Source organism: Mirounga angustirostris, unplaced genomic scaffold (genome assembly GCF_029215605.1).
Source record: "Mirounga angustirostris isolate CCGP_5_RB_7025 unplaced genomic scaffold, mMirAng1.0.hap1 SCAF_6, whole genome shotgun sequence".
NCBI lineage: Eukaryota > Metazoa > Chordata > Mammalia > Carnivora > Phocidae > Mirounga > Mirounga angustirostris.
Window position 1 is genome coordinate 59,231,689 of NW_026991714.1, and position 12,463 is coordinate 59,244,151.

The following is a 12,463-nucleotide window of genomic DNA, read 5'->3' on the forward strand; positions in this document are numbered from 1 at the left end:
TTTTCTTCCATATTCACCCTGAGAACTTGGTGGGGCTCCTGGACATAAAACCCAGTAAAGTGTGTGTGGGTGGGGTGGGGTGGGATCAGGGGCCTACACATGTTTATCTCTCAAGCTAGACTAGGCTCAGTATCCAGTAATTAGTCAATTGTCCTTCATGTGTTCCTACTAGGCTCCAACTGCAGCTTCTGCTCCTGGTAAAATATGATTCTTTGTATGTGCCTGACTCTCCAGTTTTTTGGGTGACAATGTTTCCTGTAACTTCAATTTCCTAATGTATCTAAGACTTGATGATTTGGGGGTTTTTTGTTTTTTTGGCTTTTTTTCTTTTTGTGAGGCTAGGAATGATGACTTCCAAGCTCTTTACAAGTCAGACCGCCAGAGAGACTTTAAACAGAGTTGGGGGTAAGGCTCTGGAAACTCTCCTACTTTACCTTCCTTCTCAGGCCTGGCCCAGGTCAAGAGCTCATTTTCATTTACACTGGATTTGGGGATAGCTCAGTAGAGCCCATTCATACTGGTTCTTCCTAATCTCTCAGTTTATTGTCATGCCTAAAACTCACTTTATTCTTTTTTTTTTTTGATTGAAAATGACTGTATTTCTCATTTGCTATTAAGTGAAAGTCTACAAATCCAATTAGATGTATAACAAACTTTACTGTTCACATTTCTTAAGCACTTCCATTTCTTTATATTACACCAATGTAATTTCATTTTTTCTTTGTATTAGTTTCAGAGGTAGAATTTAGTGATTCACCAGTGGCAAATAACACCCAGTGCTCATTACAAAAAGAGACCCTCTTTAATACCCATAACGCAGGTATCCCTTCCCTGACCCACCTCGCCTCCAACAACCCTCAGTTTGTTTCCTAGACTTCAGAGTCTCTTATGGTTTGCCTTCCTTTCTGTTTTTATCTTATTTTATTTTCCCTTCCCTTCCCCCATGTTTATCTGTTTATTTCTTAAATTCAAAATATGAGTAAAATCACTTGGTATTTATCTTTCTCCTGACTGACTTGTTTTGCTTAGCATAATACCCTCCAGTTCCATCTATGATGTGGAAAATGGTAAGAATTAATTCTGTTGAGGGACAGCTGGGCTCATTTCATAGTTTGGCTACTGTGGACATTGCTGCTATAAACATTGGGGTGCAGGTGCCCCTTGTGATTGCTATGTTTGTATCCTTTGGGTAAATACTTAGGAGTACAATTGCTGGGTCATAGGGCAGCTCTATTTTCAATTTCCAGAGTGGCTGTACCAGCTTGCATTCCCACCAGCAGTATAAGAGGTACCCATTCTCCCCATCTTTGCCAATATTTGTTGTTTCCTGACTTGTTAATTTTAGCCATTCTGACTGGTGTGAGGTGGTATCTCATTGTGGTTTTGATTTGTGTTTCCCTGATGCCGAGTGATGTTGAGCATTTTTTTCATGTGTCTGTTGGCCATTTGTAAGTCTTCTTTGGAGAAAAAACTGTTCATGTCTTCTGCCCATTTCTTGACTGGATTTTTTGTTTTTTTGGGTGTTGAGTTTGAGAAGTTCTTTAGTACTAGTCCTTTATCTGATATGTCATTTGCAAATACCTTCTCCCATTCCATAGTTTGCCTTTTAGTTTTGTTGTTTCCTTTGCTGTGCAGAAGCTTTTTAACTTGATGAAGTCCCAAGAGTTCATTTTTGCTTTTGTTTCCCTTCCCTTTGGAGACATGTCTAGCAAGAAGTTGTTACGCCTGAGGTTGAAGACGTTGCTGCCTATGTTCTCCTCTAGGATTTTGATAGATTTCTATCTCACATTTAGATCTTTCGTCCATTTTGAGTCTATTTTTGTGTATGGTATAAAAAAATGGTCCAGTTTCATTCTTCTACATGTGGCTGTCCAATTTTCTCAGAACCATTTATTGAAGGAACTGTCCTTTTTCCATTGGATATTCTTTCCTGATTTGTTAAAGATGAATTGACCTTAGAGTTGAGGGTCCATTTCTGGGTTCTCTATTCTATTCCACTTATCTATGTGTCAGTTTTTTGTGCCAGTACATACTGTCTTGATGATTACAGCTTTGTAATAGAGCTTGAAGTCTGGCATTGTGATGCCTCCACCTTTGGTTTTCTCTTTCAACATTCCTCTGGCTATTCGGGGTCCTTTCTTGTTCCATACAAATTTTAAGATTGTTTGTTTCAGCTCTGTGAAAAATGTTGATGGTATTTTAATAGGGGTTGCTCTGGGTAGCATAGACATTTTAACAATATTTCTTCTTCCAATCCATGAGGATGGGATGTTTTTCCATTTCTTTGTGTCTTCCTCAATTTCTTTCATGAGTATTCTATAGTTTTCAGAGTACAAATCCTTTACCTCTTCCATGAGGTTTATTCCTAGGTATCTTATGGTTTTGGGTGCAATTGTAAATGGGATTGACCCCTTAATTTCTCTTTCTGATGTCTCATTTTTATGTACAGAGATGAACTGATTTCTATGCATTGATTTTATATCCTGCCACATTGCTAAATTCCTGTACGAATTCTTGCAATTTTGGGGTGGAGTTTTTGGGTTTTCCACATAAAGTATCATGTCATCTGCAAGAGTGAGAGTTTGACTTCTTCGTTGCCAATTTGAATGCCTTTTATTTCTTTTTGTTGTCTGATTGCTGAGGCTAGGACTTCCAGTAGTATGTTGAACAACAGTGGTGAGAGTGGACATCCCTATTGTGGTCCTGACATTAGAGGAAAAGCTGTCAGGTTTTCCCTGTTGAGAATGATATTCCCTATGGGTTTTTCATAGATGGCTTTTATGATATTGAGGTATGTACCCTCTATCCCTACACTGTGAGGAGTTTTAATCAAGAAAAGATGTGGTACTTTGTCAAATGCTTTTTCTATATCTATTGAGAGGATCATATGATTCTTGTCCTTTCTCTTATTTATGTAGTGTATCACATTGATTGATTTGCGGTGTTGAACCAACCTTGCAGCCCAGGAATAAATCTCACTTGGTCATGGTGAATAATCCTTTTAATGTACTGTTGGATCCTATTGGCTAGTATTTTGGTGAGAATTTTGGCATCCATCTTCATCAGGGATACTGGTCTGTAATTCTCCTTTTTGGTGGGGTCTTTGTCTGGTTTTGGAACCAAGGTAATTCTGGCCTCACAGAAAGAGTTTGGAAGGTTTCCTTCCATTTTGATTTTTTGAAACAGCTTCAGAAGAATAGGTGTTAATTCTTCTTTAAATGTTTGGTAGAATTCCCCTGGAAAGCCATCTGGCCTGGGCTCTTGTTTGTGGGGAGATTTTTGATTACTGCTTCAATTTCCTTGCTGGTTATGGGTCAGTTCAGGTTTTCTATTTCTCCCTAGTTCAGTTTCGGTAGTTTATACGTCTCTAGGAATGCATCCATTTCTTCCAGACTGCCTAATTTGTTGGCATATTGTTGCTCATAATATGTTCTTAAAACTGTTTATATTTCTTTGGTGTTGCTTGTGACCTCTCCTGTTTCATTAATGATTTTATTAAGTTTGGTCCTTTCTCTTTTCCTTTTGATAAGTCTGGCTAGGGGTTTATTGATCTTATTAATTCTTCCAAATAACTAGCTTCTAGTTTTGTTGATCTGTTCCACTGTTCTTTTGATTTCTGCTCTAATCTTTATTATTTCACATCTCTTGCTTGGTTTAGGCTTTATTTACTGTTCTTTCTCCAGCTCCTTTAGATGTAAGGTTAGTTTGTGTATTTGAGACCTTACTTGTTTCTTGAGAAAGGCTTGTGGTGCTATATACTACCCTCTTAGGACCGCCTTTGCTGCATCCCAAAGACTTTGAACAGTTGTGTTTTCATTTTCATTTCTTTCCATGAATTTTTAAATTCTTCCTTAATTTCCTGGTTGACCCATTCATTCTTTAGTAGGATGCTCTTTAGCCTCCATGTATTTGAATTCTTTCCAAATTTCCTCTTGTGATTGAGTTCCAAAGTATTGTGGTCTGAAGATATGCAGGGAATGATCCCAGTTTTTTGGTACCAGTTGAGACCTGATTTGTGATGCAGTATGTGATCTATTCTGAAGAATGTTCCATGTGCACTCGAGAAGAATGTGTATTCTGTTGTTTTGGGATGGAATGTTTTGAATATGTCTGTGAAGTCCATCTCATCCAGTGTGTCATTCAAAGCCCTTATTTCCTTATTGACCCTCTACTTAGATGATCCTCTCCTTAGATGATCTACTTAGGGGAGTGTTAAAGTCACCTACTGTTATGCATTATTATCAATGTGTTTCTTTAATTTTGTTATTAATTGGCTTATATAATTGGCTGCTCCCATGTTAGGGGCATAAATATTTACAATTGTTAGATCTTCTTATTGGATAGACCCTTTAATTATAATATAGTGTCCTTCCTCATCTCTTATTACAGTCTTTGGTTTATTTATTTTTATTTATTTATTTTTATTTGTTTTTTATTATATTCAATTAGCCAACATAAGGTACATCATTAGTTTTTGATGTAGTGTTCAATGATTCATTAGTTGCATTTAAAACTCAGTGCTCATCACAACACGTACCTTCCTTGATACCCCTTACTCTGTTACCCATTCCCCTCCCTTCTGTAACCCTGTTTGTTCCCCAGACTGATAATAAGGATTGCCACCACAGCTTTCTTTTGATGTCCATTAGCATGATGAATGGCTTTCCACCCCCTCACTTTAAATCTGGAGGTGGCTTTGGGTCTAAAATGAGCCTCTTGCAGACAGTATATTGATGGATCTTGCTTTTTTATCCAATCTGATACCCTGTGTCTTTTGATTGGGGTATTTAGCCCATTTACATTCCGAGTAACTATTGAAAGATATGTATGTAGTGCCATTGTATTGCATGTAAAGTGACTGTTACTGTATATTGTCTCTTTTCCTTTCTGGTCTATGTTACTTTTGGGCTCTCTCTTTGCTTAGAGGACCCCTTTTAATATTTATTGTAGGACTGGTTTGTTGATCACAAATTCTTTTAGTTTTTGTTTGTCCTGGAAGCTTTATATCACTCCTTCTATTTTGAATGACATCCTAGCTGGATAGAGTATTCTTGGCTGCATATTTTTCTCATTTAGCACCCTGAATATATCATGCCAGTCCTTTCTGGCCTGCCAGGTCTCCATGGATAGGTCTGCTGCCAATCTAATGTTTCTACCCTTGTAGGTTACAGACCTCTTGTCCCACGCTGCTTCCAGGATTTTCTCTTTGTCTCTGAGATTTGTAAGTTTCACTATTGTATTGGGTGTTGACCAACTTTTATTGATTTTGAGGGGGGTTCTCTTTGCTTCCTGGATTTTGATGCCTGTTTCCTTCCCCAGAGAAATATACACTAAACAAGTCAGAAGAGACCTGAAACTGGGGGAAAAAAAGAGAAAAAAAAGAAAAAGAAAAAGAAAGAGAATATAATCAGAAAGGTGAGCAGAATAGAGCAATACACAGAATTCTGTGTGTAATTGGTCTGTTTTTAGAAAAATAGATCCCAAAATTGTAAAGAAAGAAAAACTTACATATGTACAAAAATAAAATTAAATACAATGAAAGGATAGTATGTAACTGTAAAAATGGAAATTAAAAGACAAGAAAAGACAAAAGAGAAAGGAAAAACAACAACAACAACAAAAAGGAAGGGTTATAAACAGATAAGTGAACAGAACAGAGCAATAAACTATCTCCTGAGTGTATTTTGGTCAGTTTATTAGAGGAAGTCTCAAAAGTGTAAAGAAAGAAAAACTTATATGTACAAAAATAAAATTAAATACATTGAAAGGATAGAATGTAACTGTAAAGTCAAAAATTTAAAAAGGCTTTAACAAAACAAAACAAAAAAGGAAGAAGAAGAAGAAAATAAAGAATATGATCATACAGGTGAATAGAAAAGAGTCATACACTAGATTTGGGGGGTATTTTGGTCTGTTAGAAGAAACTGCATCCCAAAATTCTAAAGAAAGAAAAACATATATATGTATATATATATACAAAAATAAGAGTAACTACAATGAAGGGATAGAATGTAACTGTAAAAATGAAAATTAAAAAAATATTTTAAAAAGGAGTTGATAAAATCAGAAATTGATTGAAAAAGGAAAGGAAAAAAATTTTTTGAAAAAGAAAAAATAAAGAAAATAAAAAAATTAAAGTTGAAAAACTAAAGAATCATGGGGAAAAAGCCATGAGTTTTATGTGCTGTATTCCCTAGGGCTGGAGTTTCACAGTTCTCATTGATCAGTAAACTTGGTCTTGGCTGGCTGTTCTTGCTGATCTTCTGTGGGAGGGGCCTGTCAAGTGGATTCTCAAGTATATTCGCCCCAGGCAGAATTGTACTGCTCTCGCCAGGGGGCCAGGCTAAGTAATCTGCTCTGGTTTGCTCTATGTGGCTTTTTGTTCCCTGAAGGCTTTCCACACAGCTTTAGAAGATGAGAATGAAAAGGGTGGCCTCCCAGTCTCCTGCCCTGGAGCCAAAAGCTCGGTGGTCCCACTCCTCAGTGAGCCCTCAGAGAAAAGCAGTCAATCACTCTTGTCTCCCTGGTCTCCCACCACACTCCACACTCCATGCTCAGCTGGCCTGCAACCAAGCATTTCTATCGCAGGCACACGATACCATTTCGAGTCTCCAAACCCTGTAGACTCCTGTGGCTCCTGCACTGCTCCTCCTGGGGAAGGAAGGGGGTTCTCGCTGGTTCTGCTGCTTGGCAGTGGCCCTATTGTGTCCCTACTCCTGGGCTCACTGATTGCATCCAGCTTCCCCGCTCCGATGCCTGGGAGCTCTGCCACACTCAGGCACCCCTGGTCTTCCTGTGACCCCGAGGGTCCTGAGACCACACTGTCCCAGTGAAGGTTTTGTCTCCACTGAGCAGTCTGAGCAATGTGCCTCAGCGGAGCAGACTTCTAAAAGTTCTGATTTTATGCTCCGCTGCTCTATCACATGCTGATATCACTGGCTGATGGAGGCTCCCTCCCCCCCGCGGCCTATCTCCCGAATATCGCCTCGAATTTACTTCTCTGCATGTCCTACTTTCCAGAAAGTGGTCACTTTTCTATTCATAGAGTTGCAGCTTTCTTTTCTTTGATCTCTGGTTGAGTTTGCAGGCATTCAGAATGATTTAGTAGCTATTTAGCTGAATTCCTGGACCAGACAAAATTAAGGTCTCCTACTCCTCTGCCATCTTGGACTCCTAATCCTGTTTGTATCTTTTGGGTAAATACCCAGTAGTGCAATTGCTGGATTGGAAGGTAGCTCTACTTTTAACTTTTTAAGGAACCTCTATACTGTTTTCTAGAGTAAGGGTACCAGCTTGCATTCTCACCAGCACTGTAAGAGGGTTCCCCTTTCTCTGCATCCTTGTCATCATCTGTTGTTTCCTGGCTTGTTAATTTTAGCCATTCTGATTGGTGTGAGGTGGTATCTCATTGTGGTTTTGATTTGTATTTCCCTGATGCTGAGTGATGTTGAGCATTTTTTCATGTGTCTCTTGGCCATTTGTATGTCTTCTTTGGAGAAATAACTGTTCATATCTTCTGCCCATTTCTTGACTGGATTTTTTGTTTTTTGGGTGTTGAATTTGAGAAGTTCTTTATAGATCTTAGATACCAGCCCTTTATCTGTAATGTCATTTGCAAATATCTTCTCCCATTCAGTAGGTTATCTTTTAGTTTTGTTGATTGTTTCCTTTGCTACGCAGAAGCTTTTTAACTTGATTAAGTCCCAAGAGTTCATTTTTGCTTTTGTTTCCCTTGCCTTTGGAGATGTGTCTAGCAAGAAGTTGCTGCGGCTGAGGTTGAAGAGGTTGCTGCCTATGTTCTCCTCTAGGATTTTGATGGATTCCTGTCTCACATTTAGATCTTTCATCCATTTTGAGTTTATCTTTGTATATGATATAAGAGAATGATCCAGTTTAATTCTTCTACATGTGGCTGTCTAATTTTCCCAACACCATTTGTTGAAGAGACTGTTTTTTTTTCCATTGGATATTCTTTCCTGATTTGTCAAAGATTAGTTGACCTTAGAGTTGAAGGTCCATTTCTGGGTTTTCTATTCTGTTCCATTGATCTATGTGTCTGTTTTTGTGCCAGTACCATGCTGTCTTGATGATCACAGCTTTGTAATAGAGCTTGAAGTCTGGCATTGTGATGCCTCCACCTTTGGTTTTGGCCATAGATCTCATGAAATTCAGCTCAAGATCTCATGAGATTTGGCCCAAGAACCTGCAAGAATTACCATGTGCTTTTCTGAGATATGGCAAAGGGAAGAGGTGGCTTGTTTCTGTGAATGGTGAGTCTCAAACGAACTGTCCTGAATTGTTAAAGTTGGGGAAAACACCCAGGGAGCTTTCCCGTGTGTTCAGATAGGCAGCTCCCATGCTGGTTGCCTCTTCCTATACCTACTGCCCTCCTGTCCCTATCGCCTTGAACAGAGTGTCAATAAGGGACCTAGAGGCCCATTCATCCCTATTTCAGTGCTCTGTTTTGATCCCCACATCACCTAGGATGCTGAATATGGTGAACATATAAACAAGACACCTTGTGTCTTTGTGCTGCTGGCATCTGGGGGTATTTGTAGAATGACAGGTGTCCCCAGGGGTCCCCAATCCAGGAATGTCTCAGCACTACCTATTATGTTGTGTGGGATTTGAGGCTAGGTAGTTCCCATCCCTGCTGAGTTCCCATGAGATTTCTCCCCAGGTCTCCAGAGATCAGCTGAGATTGGCCTGACCTCTCAGGAGATTTTGGCTGATTTCCAGGGGTGGCCATTGATCTTGAGAGATTTGTCCTGAAATCTCGTGAAATTTGGTCTGAGATTTCTCCAGGGGTGTCCTGAGAATTCATGATTTTTACCCCCAAATTACATGAGATCTGGCTAGGGCAAGAGGTGGCTTATCTTTTGGGGGGTGGGAGAGAGACACACATAGACAGCCTTACCATGTTGAAAGCCTGGGAAAGTCCCCAGGGAGTCTGCCTGTGTGTTCAGATGTACAGTTCCTGGGAATGTGGCATCTTCTTTCTCCTCCTACCCCCATTTCTAAAAGCCAGAGGGGCCATTCATCCTGAATTCAGTGCTACTTTGTTACCACCTCTTCACCCATGATGCTGAAACACCAGGGATATAAGAGTGAGACTCCTTGTGTCTTTCGGCAGGTCACTTCTGGGAGCATTTATAAAACTACAAATATTGGCAGTTGTACCCAATCCTGAATATGCCATGCCTACCCACCTAACCAGCACAAAGGAGGCTCAACTAGGGACTGCCAGGTCCTCCTGGTGGCTCAGGAGGTTTGGCCAGAGATCTCATGAGGTTTGGCCCTAGACCTGGCTGACTGGGCCTGATATCTCATGAGATTTGGATGAGATCTCCCGAGATTTGGACTTAGATCATGTGAGATTTGCCCCCAAGATCACGTGAGATTTGGCAAAGGGAAGAGGTGGCTTATTTCTGCGGGGGACAAATCTCAAACAGACTGTCCTGAAATGCTGACAACCTGGGAAAGCATCCAGGGAGCCTTCCTGTGTGTTGAGATGAGCCAGCTCCCAGCCTCATTGCCGCTTCCTACACGTAATGTCTTTCTGTGCCTATCACTTCTAATGTAGTGAAAACAAGGTATCTGGAGACCCATTCATCCCTATTTCAATACTCCCTCTTGACCCCCACATCACATTGGCATCTGGGGATGTTTGTGGTTGCCAGGTGTTCCCAGGGATCTCAAATACAGGAATGTCCCAGTGCTACATATAATGCTGCATAGGAGTCGACTCTAGGAAGTTCCCAACCCTTTGGAGTTCTCGAGAGATTTCTCCCTGGGTCCCTCGAGAGTTGTCCATAGATTTTGTGAGATTCAGCCTGACCTCTCGGAAGATTTTGGCCGAGTTCCAACCACTGGCCTTTGATCTCTTGAGATTTGTCTAGAGATACTGTGAGATTTGTTCTGAGGTATTGTGAGAGGGAGCCTGGGAATTCACGAGATTTGCCCCAAGATTACATGAGATCTGGCTAAGGAAAGAGGTGCCTTATCTCTTTTTACTGGGAGGGGGATGGGGCGACAAACAGAGAGAACCTTATCATGTTGAAAGCCCCCATGGAGCCTGCCTGTGTGCTCATATGTCTAGCAGGGGTGGCAAAGTGCTTCTGTCTTCTCCTCTTGCCCTCCTGGTTCTATTACTTCCATTTTATGTGAAGAAGAGTCTGCAGGACTATTCATCCTGAATTCAGTGCTACCTTTTTACGCCCACTTCAAAGAAGATGCTGAAACACCAGGGATATAGGAGTGAGACACCTTGTACCTTCCTGCAGGTTTTGTCTGGGGGGAATTTGTGCAAATATTGGAAGTTGTGCCAGTTCCAGAAGGTGCCATCCCTAGCTACTTAAGCAGCCTAAAGCCAGTTCTGCTAGGGAGTGACAGGCTCTCTTGAGACCTAAGAGATCTTTGGCCAGAGGTCTCAGGAGTTTTGGCCCTAGATCTTGATGACTGGGGCTGAGATATATGAGATTTGGATGAGTTCTCCCGAGATTTGGACATGAGATGTGTCCCTGATCTCACCAACTGGGCCCGAAGTCTAACAATATTTGGAGAGGTCTCCTGAGATTTGGACTTATGTCACAAGAGATGTGCCCCTGGATCTCGCTCAATGGCCTGAGATCTCATGAGATGTGGATGAGTTCTACTGAGATTTGGACTAAGATCATACAAAATGTGCCTCTGGATCTCACTGACTGGGCCTGAGATCTCACAAGATTTGGATGAGTTCTCCCAAGATTTGGTCTGAAACTTTCCTAATTCTTCCTCTGAAACATTTGAAAACACTTCATGAAAGATGTTAGTTGAAAGATGCTTTCTACACAGTCTTGTTTCAGTGAGTTAAGTATGAGGCACTTTCCTTATCCTTACACAAATACACTTGTAAACGTGTCTGTGTTCATCAAAAAAGATGTTGGTTGAATGATGCCATGTATACAGTGTTCTTTCTTGTAGTTAAGTATATGGCACTTTCCTTATGCTTCCACACATACATGTGAATATGCCCCTATCTACATGAAAGAAGATGTTTGTTGATGGATAGTTTCTACACAGAGTTGATCCACTGAGTTAAGTATATGGCACTTTTCTTATGCTTCCAAACATATATTTGAATACACCCTGATCTCCATAAACAAGATGTTGGTTGATGGTTTCTACACAGACTTGTTTCACTGAGTTTAGTGTCTGGCACTTTCCTTATACTTCCACACAAACATTTGAAAACACCTCTGTTTCATGAAAGATATTAGTTGAATGATGTTTTCTATACAGTGTCTTTCTTAGAGTGAAGTATATGGTACTTTCTTTATGCTTCCACACATACATTAGAAAATGCTTGTATCTTCATGAAAGAAGTTATTTGCAAGATGCCTTCTGCACAGACTTGTTTCTCTGTATTTAGTATATAACACTTTCTTTATGCTTCCACAAATACATTTGAAATAGTTTGTATCTCTGTGAAAGATGTTAGTTGAAAGATGGTTTCTACACACTCTTGTTGCACTGAGTTAAGTATAGGGCACTTTCATTGTGCTTCTACACATACATTGAATATACCCCTAACTCCATGAAATAAGATGTTGGTTGATGGATGGTTCCTACACAAACTTATTTTTCTGAGTTAAGTGAATGGCACTTTTCTAATACTTTGACACATACATTTGAAATGCTTCTATCTTCATGAAAGAAGAAGCTAGTTGAAATATGCTTTCTACACAGACTTCTTTCTCTGAGATAAGTATATGACACTTTCTTAATGCTTCCTTAAACATTTGATAACACTTCTATCTTCACGAAAGAAGATTTTAGTTGCAAGATGCTTTCTACACAGTCTTGTTTCACTGGATTAAGTATACGGCACTCCTTGTGCTTCCACACATGCATTTGCAAACACTTCTATCGCCATCAAACAAAGTGTTGGTTGAAAGATGGTTTCTATATAAACTAGTTTCAGTGAGTAAGGTATATGGTACATTGCTTATACTTCCACATATACATTAGAGAATGCTTCTATATCCAAGAAAGTGTTATTAATTGAAGGACTTTTGCTACAGACTTGTTTTTCTAAGTATATGGCACTTTTCTTATGCTTCCACACATATATTTGAAAATTGTTCTATCTGCATGAAACAATGTGAATTGAAAGATGGTTTCTAACAGACTTCTTTCACTGACTTAAGTATATGGAACTTCCCTATTGCATCCACACATACATTTGAAACCGCCTGTATCTGCTGTTCTTTCTCCAGCTCCTCTAGGTGTAAGAATAGCTTGTGTATTTGAGACTTTCCTAATTTTTTGAGAGAGACTTGTATTGTTATGTACTTCCCTCTTAGGACCACCTTTGTTGTATCCCAAAGGTTTTGAACAGTTGTGTTTTCATTTTTGTTTGTTTTAATGAATTTCTTTAATTCTTTTTTAATTTCCTGGTTGGCTCTTTCTTTCTTTAGTAGGA